General features: G+C 34.0%; 1 long non-coding RNA gene across 1 annotated transcript in view; it reads right to left on the reverse strand.

Annotated features, from left to right (window-relative positions):
- LOC137645674 (uncharacterized) overlaps nucleotides 1–15,000 on the reverse strand; it is a 208,137-nt gene that overhangs the window by 87,029 nt on the left and 106,108 nt on the right. The window contains exon 2 of the long non-coding RNA XR_011045333.1: nucleotides 9,984–10,028. This is a non-coding gene — a long non-coding RNA (uncharacterized lncRNA). The remainder of the gene's footprint in view (nucleotides 1–9,983; nucleotides 10,029–15,000) is intronic.

The raw sequence follows: 15,000 nt of genomic DNA on the forward strand, positions 1-15,000 counted from the left end.
TTCTGAATGTAAACAAAAAAATGGCGATTGTCATTTGCTACAGTTCAAAACCTTTACGTATATAATTTTCCAAGTGTGAATGAGTGTCTTAATACGAGCCAAATTGTGAAGCTGACAAACTCAAGTCTATAATATCCCATTTTTTCCAGTAATATGGAAACACAAACCGTTAGTGAAATTGGTCTCTAATTATTTTGGATTACTGGAATATTTTCCTGGCTTAGCTATTGGTATGATGCTGCAAGTTTCCTTGCCTTTGGAAATATAAGTTTGGTCCAAAGATTATTATAAAACTAATAGATAGGCATTTGCCAAAGGAGATAGATTCCTTAGCATATCAAAATTTATATTATCTTTACTAGGGGCTGTTGTATAAAATTTGATAATGCAAATTACTTCATTGTAGTAAATACTTTACACAGCATCAACATTCAGTGGAATCACTTCTTCTCTTCTTTTTATGAATCGAAAGTGAGTATCCACATTATTAATACTGCTTATGTTTTCAATACTGCGCCTATAATATTTGATATTGTCTTTGTCTCAAGTGACCCATTATGCATTAATGTATGTCCTGCAGGTCTGCTATAGGAACAATTGATTATTTCTAAATTTCTCCCACACCTGCATTAAAGTATTCTCTGATATAACTAGACAAATTTTTGCCACGAAATTATCAGGCCTTTTATGGATCATTTAGTAAATCTAGCAGATACATTAAATCACGGTTTCAATACACCAATTTCTACACTTGAAAATTTGCCGTAAAAACGGTAAAAATCCTGGAATAAATGTTGGCAGATATTTATCATTTTAAAAACGGATATATTGACGTTAGGGAGTGATATGACGGTCACCAATCCGTAAAAGGTAATAACAAAGTGGGGAAAAAATTATGTCGCCTGTATTTTACTGAAATACGGTGGGAACTATATTTTTGCGGAGAATTTCCGATTGAAATTACGGTTTCTTTCAAGTGTATGGCTATATCAACGGATTTTCTTTCAATTGCATGCGTTTCGCCTATTTATTTGACCATCAAGGGACCGAATATTTCATTGGCCGGTAATTAGTTACAGGCATAAATTTGTTGCCTGCTTGTGTGATGAACTTGCGTTTCATCGTAAGTTTGTAAAAATTAAAGGGAGGCATTAGACCTGCATATCATTTAAACTTATCAAAGCCAGCTTTATTTGTATCATAACGTTATCCCAGAAGGGATGGTGAGTATTGAAGTCTCTAATAGGAAATCTAGGTTACCTTGGTTATCTTTGCTAAATTTTGCAAATTACAGTTGCAAGAGGCTTGATTACGGGAGTAGAACTGTTATAAAGATTGGGAAATGATGATCGAAGAAGAATGGCAGGTGTAGTGAAGATTACTGAGATAATAATAGTGTCACGACTGTGATGGTGTGGGTACGTGTTAAGGATGGATGGTGAGGAACCTGCAACGGGGAGAAGATCAAGAAGGAAGCAGAAAATCAGATGGAGAGATAACGTGAGGGATGATATGGAGAGAAGAGATTTGATGGAAGAGGATGCCTTTAACTGAAGCATTGGAGAGGGCGCATCACAGGCAACCAACCCCTTAATGTAGGGATACCGGTGGGGAGGAAGAAGAGTAGCAAGAGGGTTGATTGTACATATGATAAATATCAGATTAATTATTCAGATGTAATTCAACTTCAGATAATAGAAATTCTGAAGTGTTCTTACATATCATAGATTCGTCTTACTCTTTTACGATTTTGAAGATCCTCAATATATTTAAAAGACCTTAACGAATATTAGACTGCAGTCCCTGATGTCTACCGAACAAGATGCTAAATTGTAATTTCCTATTGAAGGGATATCGTTGTTAGTATACTGTAGTCATATTGCAACAGGGCTATATTTTTTCAATAATCCTTTAAATTTCCCTTAGATACAAACAGGTTTTAAGTACATTAATATTCCACTGGACTATGTATCGATTGAACATTAAGGCAATTGAAATGGATTTTCTCCGTGCAGTGTTATTTCTGCTTATTTTGATAGAGCTCGGTTTCTGTTTAAATACAAAAGCATTACTTTTTTAATGGAGTTTGGATTCTGTTGATATAGTTACATGATATTTATTCTAGTTATGATTTTCTTCCCTCTTATCATTTGGATTATGGACAAGTTTTTCTATGAATTTTTCAAGATGAAGAGTGTCTGTTATACGCTTCTTTATAATATGTATGGTTAAAATTTTGCCGTAAAAAAACGGCAAAAATCCTGGAATAAATGTTGCCAGGCATTTACTGGTTTAAAAACGGATATACTGACCCTAAGGAGTGATATTATTGTCACCAACCCGTAAAAAATAATAACAAAGTGGGGTAAAAATTACGATCGCCTGTATTTTACTGAAATACGGCTGAGAACAGTATATTTCTACGGAGAATTTCCGATTGAACTTAAGATTTTTTGTAACAGTTTGGTTAACACACACACAGTACAACCAGTTCTGTGGGTTTCTAATTTACCACGAAGGTTTCCATTTTTGTTCTGGAAGATGTTATCAATCAGAAAACCAATTTTATAAATATAAATGTGTTTAACTATCTGAGATCCAGAAATTAAGCAATCATTGCAGACGCATGAAATGCTTGGGGCTTCTTTATTCTTTAATGTTATTATATGTCAAACCATCTCTCTACCAGTGATTTCTATTACTGGAGATGGATTTATTCCTACCAATAGTTCATCATCAATTGGATTTCCTTTAGTTACGGAGTACCATAAGGGTTTTTATAGACCACAACCTTTACTACACGATTGGTAGCTTATTTAATTATGTAGGGTTCAGATTTAGAGGCGGGGAGTCTCCAACAGTTCAGGTTTATAAATCAGCCAATGAATCTTTTTTAGAATGAATTTAGAAGAAATCTCTTCAAGCTCACTCAGAGGTTGCGTTTTCAAGTAGACGCCTTTTCTCTCAGATTTAGATACTAGGAGTAGATAGTCAACCATCTCTACTTCAAAAGGACCTTCCATATCCCTGGAGATATCTGAAGTGGCTAGTGTACCAAACCTGTTCTGTACAAGGTTCTTGCTTACACAGATGATTTTCATTTCCAGTGCGTTTAGCATTTTCAATTACTCTATTGGTAAACGTGTGTCTAGTTGAACATATAGGGGAACGGCTTCCATTTTTACTCCCAACTCTACCACGATGGGATGGTACAGTTGGCTTATTTCATTTCGGTAAACTGACGTTTCATTACCTTCCCATGAAGTGTACCGGAATTAATGAACTGTACCACAATGATTAGAATGTCTAAAATGTAAGTAGAACCCGCTTGATGGGATTGAGACCCTTTCAAAAATAAAATTATCCATACTTTAATCATAGTGGAAGGCAAACCAGACAGAAAGCCGTGAGTCATATCTCGAACAACCGAGGGCCAATTTTTTTTTTTCTCAATGAGATAGTTCCGCATGATAACATGGAAACATTGACATTCCTTTGGACCAAAAATTATCGGGTAGTGGCTCCCACAATGGGTTTTGAAAAATAAAACAACAGCAATGATATCCCTTCTCAAAATCTAAAACAGTGAAAAAAAGAAAGAGGTTGGACCGCAAGGTGAGAGACATTTTTTAAAATATGAAGAGGTGTTAGTAATAAGAAATAGATAAAGTATGAGTCAAAATCATGAAAAATTCTTCCACAGTTAGAGACCGTCACAAGACTTCAACATGAACATGATATTCGGTGTTGAAGCAAAAAGACTATGTCAAGGCATTCTCTTATCAAGGGGGTGGATGGAATATCAAAAATACATCCAAATGCTTGTTTAAAAGTTTCGTTAATGCTTTTAAAGGCTATTGCGACCAAAATTGACACCGACCATTTCCAATATTCAAGGCAATGGTTTAAGTTGACTATGATAAGGTTAAACAAGATGCGTTATTTTTTTCTACTTTAAAAATTGCGTTTTCCAAAAAGGATGAATATTAACAGTGCCAATATTACCATTTTTTTAAAGTTCAACTTATTAAAGAAAAGTGACTGCAACGCAGTATGATTGAATAAATAAATAATAAAAACATATTACAGTTTTTAGTATGATGATGGGAGTAAAAATGCACATACGAAATCACATTCTTAGGCTTCCTAAGGCAGCCTAAAATCTGTGCTAAAGGTGGATGTAAATTAGTATTATTTTGCTTTTATATTTAAGGGTAAGAACAGAAAGTAAAACATCAACACACTGCATCTCATATTCTAAAAACATTCAAATACCTTAACTGTGTCAGTTCTCCAATAAAAATTAGAAATAATCGCAACACACACCTTGATGGAGCATATAAAAGGATACACTGCATTCTGGTTGATAGAATTTATAAACTAGGAAAGAGGATAAGCAGATAAACATAAAACGTTTCAAAGGCAGTGCATAACTGTCATGCTGATCGACATAGATACCAATTTGAGACTGCTTGGTAAGACAAAAGTTTAAAGGAGGAAACTTATACCGAAAGCTAAGAAACTCTTACACAAATGAAAAAAAAAAAACGTTTAACTCTCAATAACAGGCACAACATTATTACGTAAACAATTCTTAAATAATTTCCCAGAGCTCAGTAATAAAGTAAAAAACTGCCTGTTTGATTAAAAGAATCTCTTTACAAACCTTCAATGGACTAGAGAAGTCCAAGCGAGGATAAAAAAAAATCCTTGTCCAGCAAGGATGATTTATCATCCTATAGACAAAAAAGAATCCCAAAGTGAATAAATTGCAAGTCTTGTGATGACCAGCAAGAATATTAAATCCTGTCAAGGAGGGAAACCGATTATGAAACACCTAAAATATGAGTTATAATACAAAGGAAGGAATAGGTACAAAATACAGATGGAATGAAGAAAAGATCCTACACCCTCTAGAGTCTAGACAATATCCCATTTTTGTGGATGCAAAAAATACCAATCCGAAATATATGACCTCAAAGAGCGATTTGTAACCCATGATAATCTAAAAGAATTAATGACATTTTCGTTAAATTTACGATGATAAAAATAGATGAGAAGGAGATATAAATCAAACTGTCTAGAGTCACTTAAGGAATCCCCATGAAAGATACGCTCGTAAGATCTAAATTTATATAAAAGGGTAAAAACCCAAAACAGGATGTTATCAATTGAATCAATAAAAGATGCTCAAATGCAAGATGCGGCGTAGCAATAAAAAAAAAAAAACTCCATCTTTGTATAACCATTACAAGTCTGTATTTGTAATTAGTTTACTGGTGGATGGTTGGTATTTAAGGTTACAGTCCAAAAACTGGAGCAAAGGAAACTCCTAGCAACCAGTGTTACAGATACGTTAAATGATCGCTGATATGATGATGATGACCAATTTTCAATGAATGACTCTTACTTCTGTCAATGTTCACAAAATGAATATCGTAGAATGTTTTAAATGTATGTTGCTCGATGTACGGTCTTTATCTACTGCTGAACTAAAATATTTTTGAAAATATTGTTCATATTTCTTTTGACAATTAGCTTACCTTGCTATATGCTTGTGTGTTGGTTCGCAAATGATTAGTAATTGAAATAAACTAAATCATTAGGTAAGTCTACACAACAGAAATTCAACATTTATTTGAATTATAAAATTAGTTTTGAGCTGTGTCTTCATGAATTATCGTCATGCCATGATGAATATAGAGGCAATGATGTCATCTTATACCAGTTAAAACAAAATTTGAGAGATTGGCATTTATTGATTTTATCTTCTAAAGTCTTAACAATACCTAAAAGATCCCAACAAGTTCTCGACATCCGCAAATCAAACCAATACACGGACACATTCTCATTAGTTGATACATACTATAGTCCATTTCTTTTAGCGATGCATATTTGCACCGACTCGCGGAGGTGCCCTTTTAGCTCGGAAAAGTTTCCTGATCGCTGATGGGTTAGAATTATCGTGTCCAACCAATCAGCGATCCGGAAACTTTTCCGAGCTAAAAGGGCACCGCTGCGAGTCGGTGCAAATATGCATCGCTAAAAGAAATGGACTATAGGCGAATGCTTTTATACTACAAGTTCTTCCACTGATAATTACATGCATTTGGCAGTCATTAAAAAAGTATTAAAACAATGATTAACGTTTAATTGATGATTAAAACTATACTCGGAGGGCTGGTAAATCCACGTTATGTCACTTTATGAGAGATATAAAGCTTATGAAAGTCCCAGATGATATATCTAAATCACTTAAAACTGCAAAGTAACTAGCACATTTATCATGCAATTGCCGTTAGAACAACCCTCATAGGTTAATTATGCAAAAGTAACTATAAAGATGTGGATTAAGTGATGATATCTTAAGATTTGCACATTCTCAATATACCCGAACTGTAAGAAATTTGTACAATTTTTTTCTCAGCATAACAACTGGCATCAACTTACACTACACTTACGCTAATTCACGGAAAAATTATAAATGCAACTAATTATTCTGGGTGAAGGGGGTAATAGCTACATAAATAAGTCTTAATCTCGAGTTAAGATGGAAGCCTACAATAATGGCAAAAAATTATGACAGTGATAAACAGGATTATGAAGAGCTGCAATATTACAGAAAGAAAGTAAACTCTTCAGAGACGAGGAAACTTAGTAAATGCAAATCTGTGTAAAAAACAAAATACCTAAATGAGATGTACTTGTGCATACATCCTAGAAGGGAGTTTTATAACACTTCAATGAGTTATATCCACTGTGCAATGTCACAAATAAAAGGCAAAAATAACACAACACGAAGGAAGTACCAGCCATCCCAAACCTCCTTCTCTAAAACAAGTTTTAGAAAAAAAAAGGGAAGACAAAAAATCCTAGAGAAGAACAGTTAGGGGAAGAAAATAAAAACTTCAGAGAAAAAAAAGGACTGCAAGAGAACCTTAAAGGATGGCAGAAATGGCGAGGAATATTGTGAGAACCATCGCCTGCTGACTGGCTGGTCATTAGCGGTTTGGATGAGATTTTCGTCAGGTGTAGACGGCGCGGAGGAGCGATGCTGAACTGATGCTATTTCTGTTCTGGTTTTGTGGTAAGTTGGCAAACGGGAGGAGGTTTTTTTCAAGATTTTGTTTTTTTCACAATGCGGATTTACGATCATATTTACATTTTTTTGCTTGATAAAACTAAAATTGTATTGCTAACCATTAAAAAGTTTTTTAACATGTAAAATTATTATGACAGTACTTTAAAAGTTTCGTATTCTCATTAAATGTGTATTTCTAATTTGGTTGGCATTATAAATACTGCACAACAAATAATACCACACGAAAAACGCTAAGAAAAACATTAACATCATCAAATAATTGAAGTGAATAATGCAGCAAAGACTATAACATTTGTTCCCCTGCACATGCTTCCAGAATAACATTTACTTCTACTAACGTCCAAATGGAATCTTCTTAAAATCCCCAAAGAATTCTTTTGGAATGGAGATGAAAGATACACTACTTCCTACTAGGGACTCTGATTACAATTTCTCTCTCTCTCTCTCTCTCTCTCTCTCTCTCTCTCTCTCTCTCTCTCTCTCTCTCTCTCTCTCTCTCTCTCTCCCCGTGTGTGTGTGTGTGTGTAAAGGGTTAAAAGGACCACCATGCAAGACTACACCAGGACGTTCTCGGAAAATAAAAAGGAAGCACAAAGACCATCCCATAAAGCTTGCCAATGGATACACATTTACAAACAGCAACACCTACACATGTAATGGTAAAAATAAATATTTGCCTCCATAAAATACAGAAATTTCTTCCTCGTGTCTCTGCAAGAGTAAATCAAAGGATAAAGAGATCGCACGGCAAAAGCAAAGCAGAAAAGCAATAAATACATAAGGGAAAATGACAACGGATGGGTTCAGTGTGGAAACCCGAACAACAAAGGTATGACATGTGTTGATCTTTCATCGGATTGTGCGCTCTGTGAAAACCAATCCGAAAACGGTAAGGGCTGGCCAAGAGGGACACAAACGCATCGGGGAACGTTGGGGCCGATTAAGCCATCTCAAAACCTGTTCATTTCGACCCAAGTGTCGACGTGAGGCTTAGCACTTTCTGGTTCCCGGTAGTTAAGTGTAGGATTCCCCTTTCCTTTGCCGGGAAGCGAAGCGAACGGTTGACTGTTTTGATTCAACTCGAGTTTCATTTCTGTTTTTTTACAACGTGAGAGAGAAATCAGATGTTGAAGATCTCTCTCTCTCTCTCTCTCTCTCTCTCTCTCTCTCTCTCTCTCTCTCTCTCTCTCCTATTTAGAACGGAGATCTTTTGAAGATCAAACGAGGATGAGATTGGTCGAATTCATTAAAGGTTTTGGAAAGAGGGCAGAGGCTGCTGGGTTCAGCTGTACGAACGTAAACAACATAAAGTTGTACAGATAAATAGCGAACAGTATTTCTTATATTAAAAATACAGTAAAGTGCCAAATAATAAAAAATAACCTAATAATTAAGTACCGTGCTAGGCTGTATATCTTAGAAATCCATGTTTGCCAACGGTTATACTCGTATACGCGGATGAGCAACTTGGAGTTATGGGAGCTTTGGGTGTGGAGGAAATGACCCCCTAAATCTCGATGAAGTTGCTGGCAGTAGGGTGATGGATTGGGTTTAAGGCGATGGACAAACTGTCTCTTCGGCTTTTACTTCTGGTGTCTGGCGGTTGATCTTACTAGAATTAGTATGGACCGGCAGGGGTCACTTCCATTAGTTACATAGGCACTGGGTATCCTTTGATGTATCTAGCCAATGAATCCTCTATGGATTTAGTCAGTCATAGACTGACTGGCGAAATCTAACCGAGTCCTTTTGCGTCAATAGGCATAGGAGATGATGATGAATAATTATGTATAAAAAATGTGGATTAAAAGTAAACAAGTATACCTACTGATTAACCGCATTTATGAAAGAACAAATTGAATGCATTTCAATATTTTCGAATTGAACAATGTAATCCCAAAACAATTTATCAATTAGGGTTTTAAGTGCCCCACAATGAACGCGTTTAATCTCGTTACCATTTGAAAATGAATTAGCGCACGGCAAACAACCAGGATAAAACACCGAGATGATAAAACACCAAAGATAAAAGCTTATTTATGCGTCCAATGAAGGACAACTGGCCGTTGTTTGGAAATTAATGAGGCAGCAAAAAAATTGAATGTCCGAGGACACAAAACACTATAATAGTAAAATAGTGAAATTGGAAATTTTGCAGTATGAGTTTAATTGATCAGGTTTCTTGTAAAACACTGTTATGATCATTTGTCTTCCACAACGACATCATAACATGTCTAAGAGATACTTGTCAGAACAAGAGCCTTAAAACAAGTCACTGGTTATACACCATTGTCTCGTCCCTTTCAGGTATTCATTGGAACATTTCAATCACATTATATTAGATTTATATTTCATAGATATGACCTGATAGCGTTTACGCCCACACAGTTAAATTACAACTATCAATAATAAATGTCCTTTTACCCAACACATAGATTGTGGTTTATGGCAATAAAAAACAACACTCCTAAAATACAAAAGTATATATGGTTGTCCAAAGTAAAAGAACGAAAAATATTTAAAAATATGATAAAATGGCTATATCCTCAAATTCTCAATTTACTAAATAGTGTGCAGTCTCTTATTTCTGTTGGACTAGACATTCATGAATTGGAACATACTAACACTAAAAGACAATCCAAAATTTTGTATTATATTCTAACTTTAATGTTACCATTATGGATACCTATAACGGTTATGGCAAAGGATTTATATACTCTTTTGTGTGATCATCATAATGATAAATTTACTTTCTTACACGAACGCAAACTTAGATAACAGTGCATTTTACATCGGAGCCAAATGTTATATGATTAGAAAAGTTGTCGTACAATGAGTAAAGAAATTCCTTCATATATCTGAACTGTAGAGGCACACTTACCAGATGCAAGCGTTGGGGTCCACTTCAACCTCTCCTACCAAGGGACTGAAAAAAAATAATAATTATATTATTGATAAAAACAATAATAACAATCATTACATGCCATTAATTGGCATATCCTGTCCAAAATCTTAAGATACCGAGAAATTGTTGGCAAATTTAATGATGAACTAAAAAACAATTCATGTAATCTGATCCATGACATCCGCCCAAAAGTATTGAAGTCCAAACCTGTAAATGCTACCCAAACTAAAATAATTATTCTAGGGCATAATATCTACCAAAATGCAACTCTTCCAAGATTTATAATATATACATTACTTGAAACATATTTTTCAATAAGTTCAAAAAGTCTTTTTTTATAGGCAACCAAGAAAAAGATGCAAAATATAGAACGTCAAAAATTTTCAGACATAACTCAAAGACCCAAAACCTACCAGGAAGTTGGATCACAGAATAAACCCAGTGTTATAAATTTGGTAAATAACATTTATTGTAAGGGGGGGCTGGCAACAGCACCCAAATTCTTCGAGTTGAGCATCCAACAAGCGTTTATATTGGATTGGATTGAGGAATTTGGGCTATATAGCCCAGCACTGGGTTATGTCAGGCCAGCCAGCACCCGTGCACCTGGGGGAAAGCCTACAATGAAGTGAAAATTAGAGCTTGTGTAGAAAGATGGGAAAAGGAAGTAGGAGGTAAATTATAACAATATTAAGCAAGTGCAACTATAGTCAATTCTTTTTAGCGAGGCAGATTTGCACCGACTCACAGGGGTGCCCTCTTAGCTCGGAAGAGTTTCCTGATCACTGATTGGTTGGACAAGATAATTATAACCAATCAGATAGCAGGACACTTTTCCGACCTAAAAGGGCACCGCTGCGAGTCGGTGCAAATGCGCCTCATTAAAAAAATTGAGTATATAGGCATAAGGAACGTTGCAAAGCCCCTTACGCAATATTTACAGTAAAATGATGGCACTTTCCCTCAACGCCCCTTACGTAAACGTTCAGAAAGCTCTTCGAGATATGCAGGTAAATGTGAATTATTACATAATTATAGTAAGTTATGATCCAGCATCAATTGCCGGACCCTCATATTACACATTTAATCTGAAGGTGTCAAGAATTTGAAAACACGCATTTAATATTTTGTACATTAATAGGAAGGAGGGTTAATAACCGAAGTATAATTAGGAAAGTCGATCGTCAATTTTGGTTTGACATTCGGATATTTATTGATGAACTTCTTTGGAGCGACATGTGCCACAGACTCTACTGCCCAACTGCACATCTAAAATAATAAACTGTTATATGTGGGAAAAAACGTAAAAATAAAAGTGCTAAAGGGAGCCAGGATAAGTAAAGGGCATGTGTATCTAAAATAATAGATTAATAATTGCAAACAAACTACGATTTCGTAGCAAGACATGTGAAAAGAGAGGTGTGTCTAGAATAATGAACCAATACTTAAAATGTAAGGTGATTTCATAGCAGAAAAGGTGACAAGAGAAATGTCTAAAATAATATAGTAATATATGCCAAAGGAAGGCGATTATTAGGTAGATTAAGTGAGAATCGAAGAAAGTCTAAAACAGTAAGCAAATATATTTCGTTACAGGATGAGTGAATGAGGTGTTGTATAAAAAATTGATATATGCCAAAGAAAAGCTATTTTGTGTCACGATAGTTATGTCTAAAATAATTAACCAACATATCACAAAGAACATTTATTTCTTGGCAAGATAAAAGTGCGTCTAATATAATAATAAAAAAACAAAATATGAAACCACAATCACTCATAACCACGTGCCATTCAAACAATTAAAATAAATTATAAATTGAATTTCAATAAAAAGATAAATTCCATGTCATAGTCAACAAGAACATTTACAACATTTCCTAAAATATCAGCGATGGATTTAATAGAGATGATATTTCCGATTTTTTTTACTTATTTTCAACACTTAACCAGAATTTGCACAACAGGCAGTAATCTGTCACAATTACTCTCGTATATTGTGAGTGAAATCTGCTTAAAATAATTTCAAAACTCCGGTTACTTGATATATTTTCAAACCAAGGCTTCATAAGTTGGAAAAGTAGGATGCCATAAGCGCAAAGGGCTCCAACAGGGAAAATAGCCAGGTGAGGAAACGCAATAAGGAAATAAATAAACTACAAAAGTAATGAACAATTAAAAGGAAATATTTTAAGAACAGTGACAAGATTAAAATAGATCTTTCAATTTATAAACTATAAAAACTAGAACCCTTTCTTGCCATAGCTAAAATTCAAATGCAGTTAGATACCTACGATTATAATTTCTTCTATTTTATGTTACTTGGCATAAAAGACTACGTCCCAGGTTTGCCATGAATTATAATGGATTTCTTGGGAAATCTAGAAATGTTTCCACGTTCAACAGGTCGAACTTTTTGTATTAGCTTGTTATATTTAAAATCATTATATTTTCTCCCTTTGAGATTGCAATAATCCACATTGGTGGCTTAAGGCTTTCCTTTAGTTATCAAATTTATTTTGTGGTCAACAAATGCACTCTGATATCAGTCACTGTGGCGTGTATATATATATATATATATATATATATATATATATATTATATATATATATATATACACATACATACATACATACATACATACATATATATATATATATATATATATATATATATATATATATATATATATATATATATACACACACATATATATATATATATATATATATATATATATATATATATATATATATATATATATATATATATATATCCACTGTTAAACATTTGTCGTAAAAAACAGTAAAAATCCTGGAATAAATGTTGCCAGGCATTTGCCCTTTTTAAAACGGATACTTTGACGTAAAGGTGTGATATTACGGTCACCAACCCGTAAAAGATAATAAAAAAGTATGATGAAAATTACGGTCGCATGTATTTTACTGAAATACGGCTGAGAAGAGTATATTTTTACGTAGAAGTTCCGATAAAAATTGCAGTTCTTTTAACAGTGTGGGAAAAGAGGTCTAATATCCAGGAGCAATATGATATGCAGGATGGAGGTGAAGATAAAGTATGTGAAGAGGGATTCAAGAAATTGCTAATGAGAACTTTGTGTAATTGTATGAACTTCTTTTTCAGAGTAGGGGTTCGGGGAAAACAGCTTAGTGCATGTCAGCTGTGTTTGCCAACAAGGGATTCAAGTTTTATGGCAGTATTGTCGATAATGAACGAATCAAGCAAAATAATCAGAAATTTTAACAAACTCTATTGAAATAATTTCTATAAACATATTCATTAATGCAGAACGGCCACTGGTTTATACCAACTGTTACAAAAAAAGAAAAAAAAAAGTCAGAACTAAGTGCTATTTCACACAAAATTTTTCGATATTTCAACATAACTTATATCGTAATCCTAGTATATATGTATAACCCTAAAAGAAGTATATCCTTTAACAACCCAAGATTTCAACAACAAAAATAAATTCTAGAACTTAAAAACATAGAAAAACATTTCGCACAACTATTGAATTTCTAACGCAATAACATTTGACATAGAAACTGAAATTGTTCATTAGAAGAAAAATTTAATCAAAGGATATAAATACAAAAATTCTAAAAGGAAGGAAAAAAAAAAAAACAGCCTGCTTCTGAACTACGTATAAAAGCGATAAAATCAGACAGTCAGTAACTTGCGCCAAGTGCAGGACAAATAATATATTAATTAATTACCTTAGGTTTATAATAGAAAGTATTTACCAATAAATGCTGATTTGTGTTTTCTCAAGGATATCATTTAATATATTATTTATCATGTATTTAGTAACATCAATTTAAATAAAAGACCTGCTATACGAGAGAAACGAAAAACCACGAAAATGTTTCACGATCAAAAAAGAGAACTTTTTGAGTTTTAGTGGTGAGAAGGTACTGGCTTGATCAATTGTTAGCCGGATGAGTTTTAAACTTTCAAAGCAAGTTAAAAAAAAAAAAAACTTAACGACGCGTGGTAAAAGGTGGAGCGCTCTCTCTCTCTCTCTCTCTCTCTCTCTCTCTCTCTCTCTCTCTCTCTCTCTCTCTCTCTCTTTGTTTGTATGTATGCATGTATGTAATTGTGATTATATATATATATATATATATATATATATGTGTGTGTGTGTGTGTGTGTATACCTAACCTAACTTAACCTAACCTAACCTAACCTTACCCAAGCTAACCTAACCTACCTACCTAAATACCTCTCTTCCACCCACCCACCCATCTACCTACCTACCTACCTACGTACATACATACATACATACATACATATATATATATATATATACTGTATATATATATACATATATATATATATATACATATATATATATATATATATATATATATATATATATATAGCCAGGGGGTCATGACCACCCTCAGGATATTCTCTGCTAACTTTTATTTAACTTATATTTTCTGATAACCTATGATTTGAGCTATGTCAAGAACATAGCGATCATCCTCAACTCGGGGCCGTTCTCACAAAGGGGGCCAAAACCACCCGTTTCACACTACGTTCAACTCCGCTTCACATCAATCTTCAGTAAGCCTTATATGAGGTGTCAAAAATATTGAGACATACATGATTTTTGGAGGGACTATTGTAATGTATCAAGAAACATATGTAAAGAGCAAAAAATTATAATAGTATAATACATATTTTGAAAGTAATACAAAATGTACACATACAATACGAAAAAAATCTGGTTTTAAACATATTTTTCTTTGGAAACGAGGTCCCCTCAGGAAAAAAATAACGAATCTATGGGTAAAAGGCTTCATACCAAAATTTCCATATTATATAAGCTTTCTTTTGAGCCTATATTCGCACGGTGGTAAATAACGCACATGTTTTAATAAACTTGAGAAAATATGAGTTAATAAATGTCCACAGTCCAGTATTCATGACTTATCCTCCTTGTATACTGCCTGTATTGAATGTAATGGCA

The sequence above is a fragment of the Palaemon carinicauda genome, chromosome 8, assembly GCF_036898095.1.
Source record: "Palaemon carinicauda isolate YSFRI2023 chromosome 8, ASM3689809v2, whole genome shotgun sequence".
Lineage (NCBI taxonomy): Eukaryota > Metazoa > Arthropoda > Malacostraca > Decapoda > Palaemonidae > Palaemon > Palaemon carinicauda.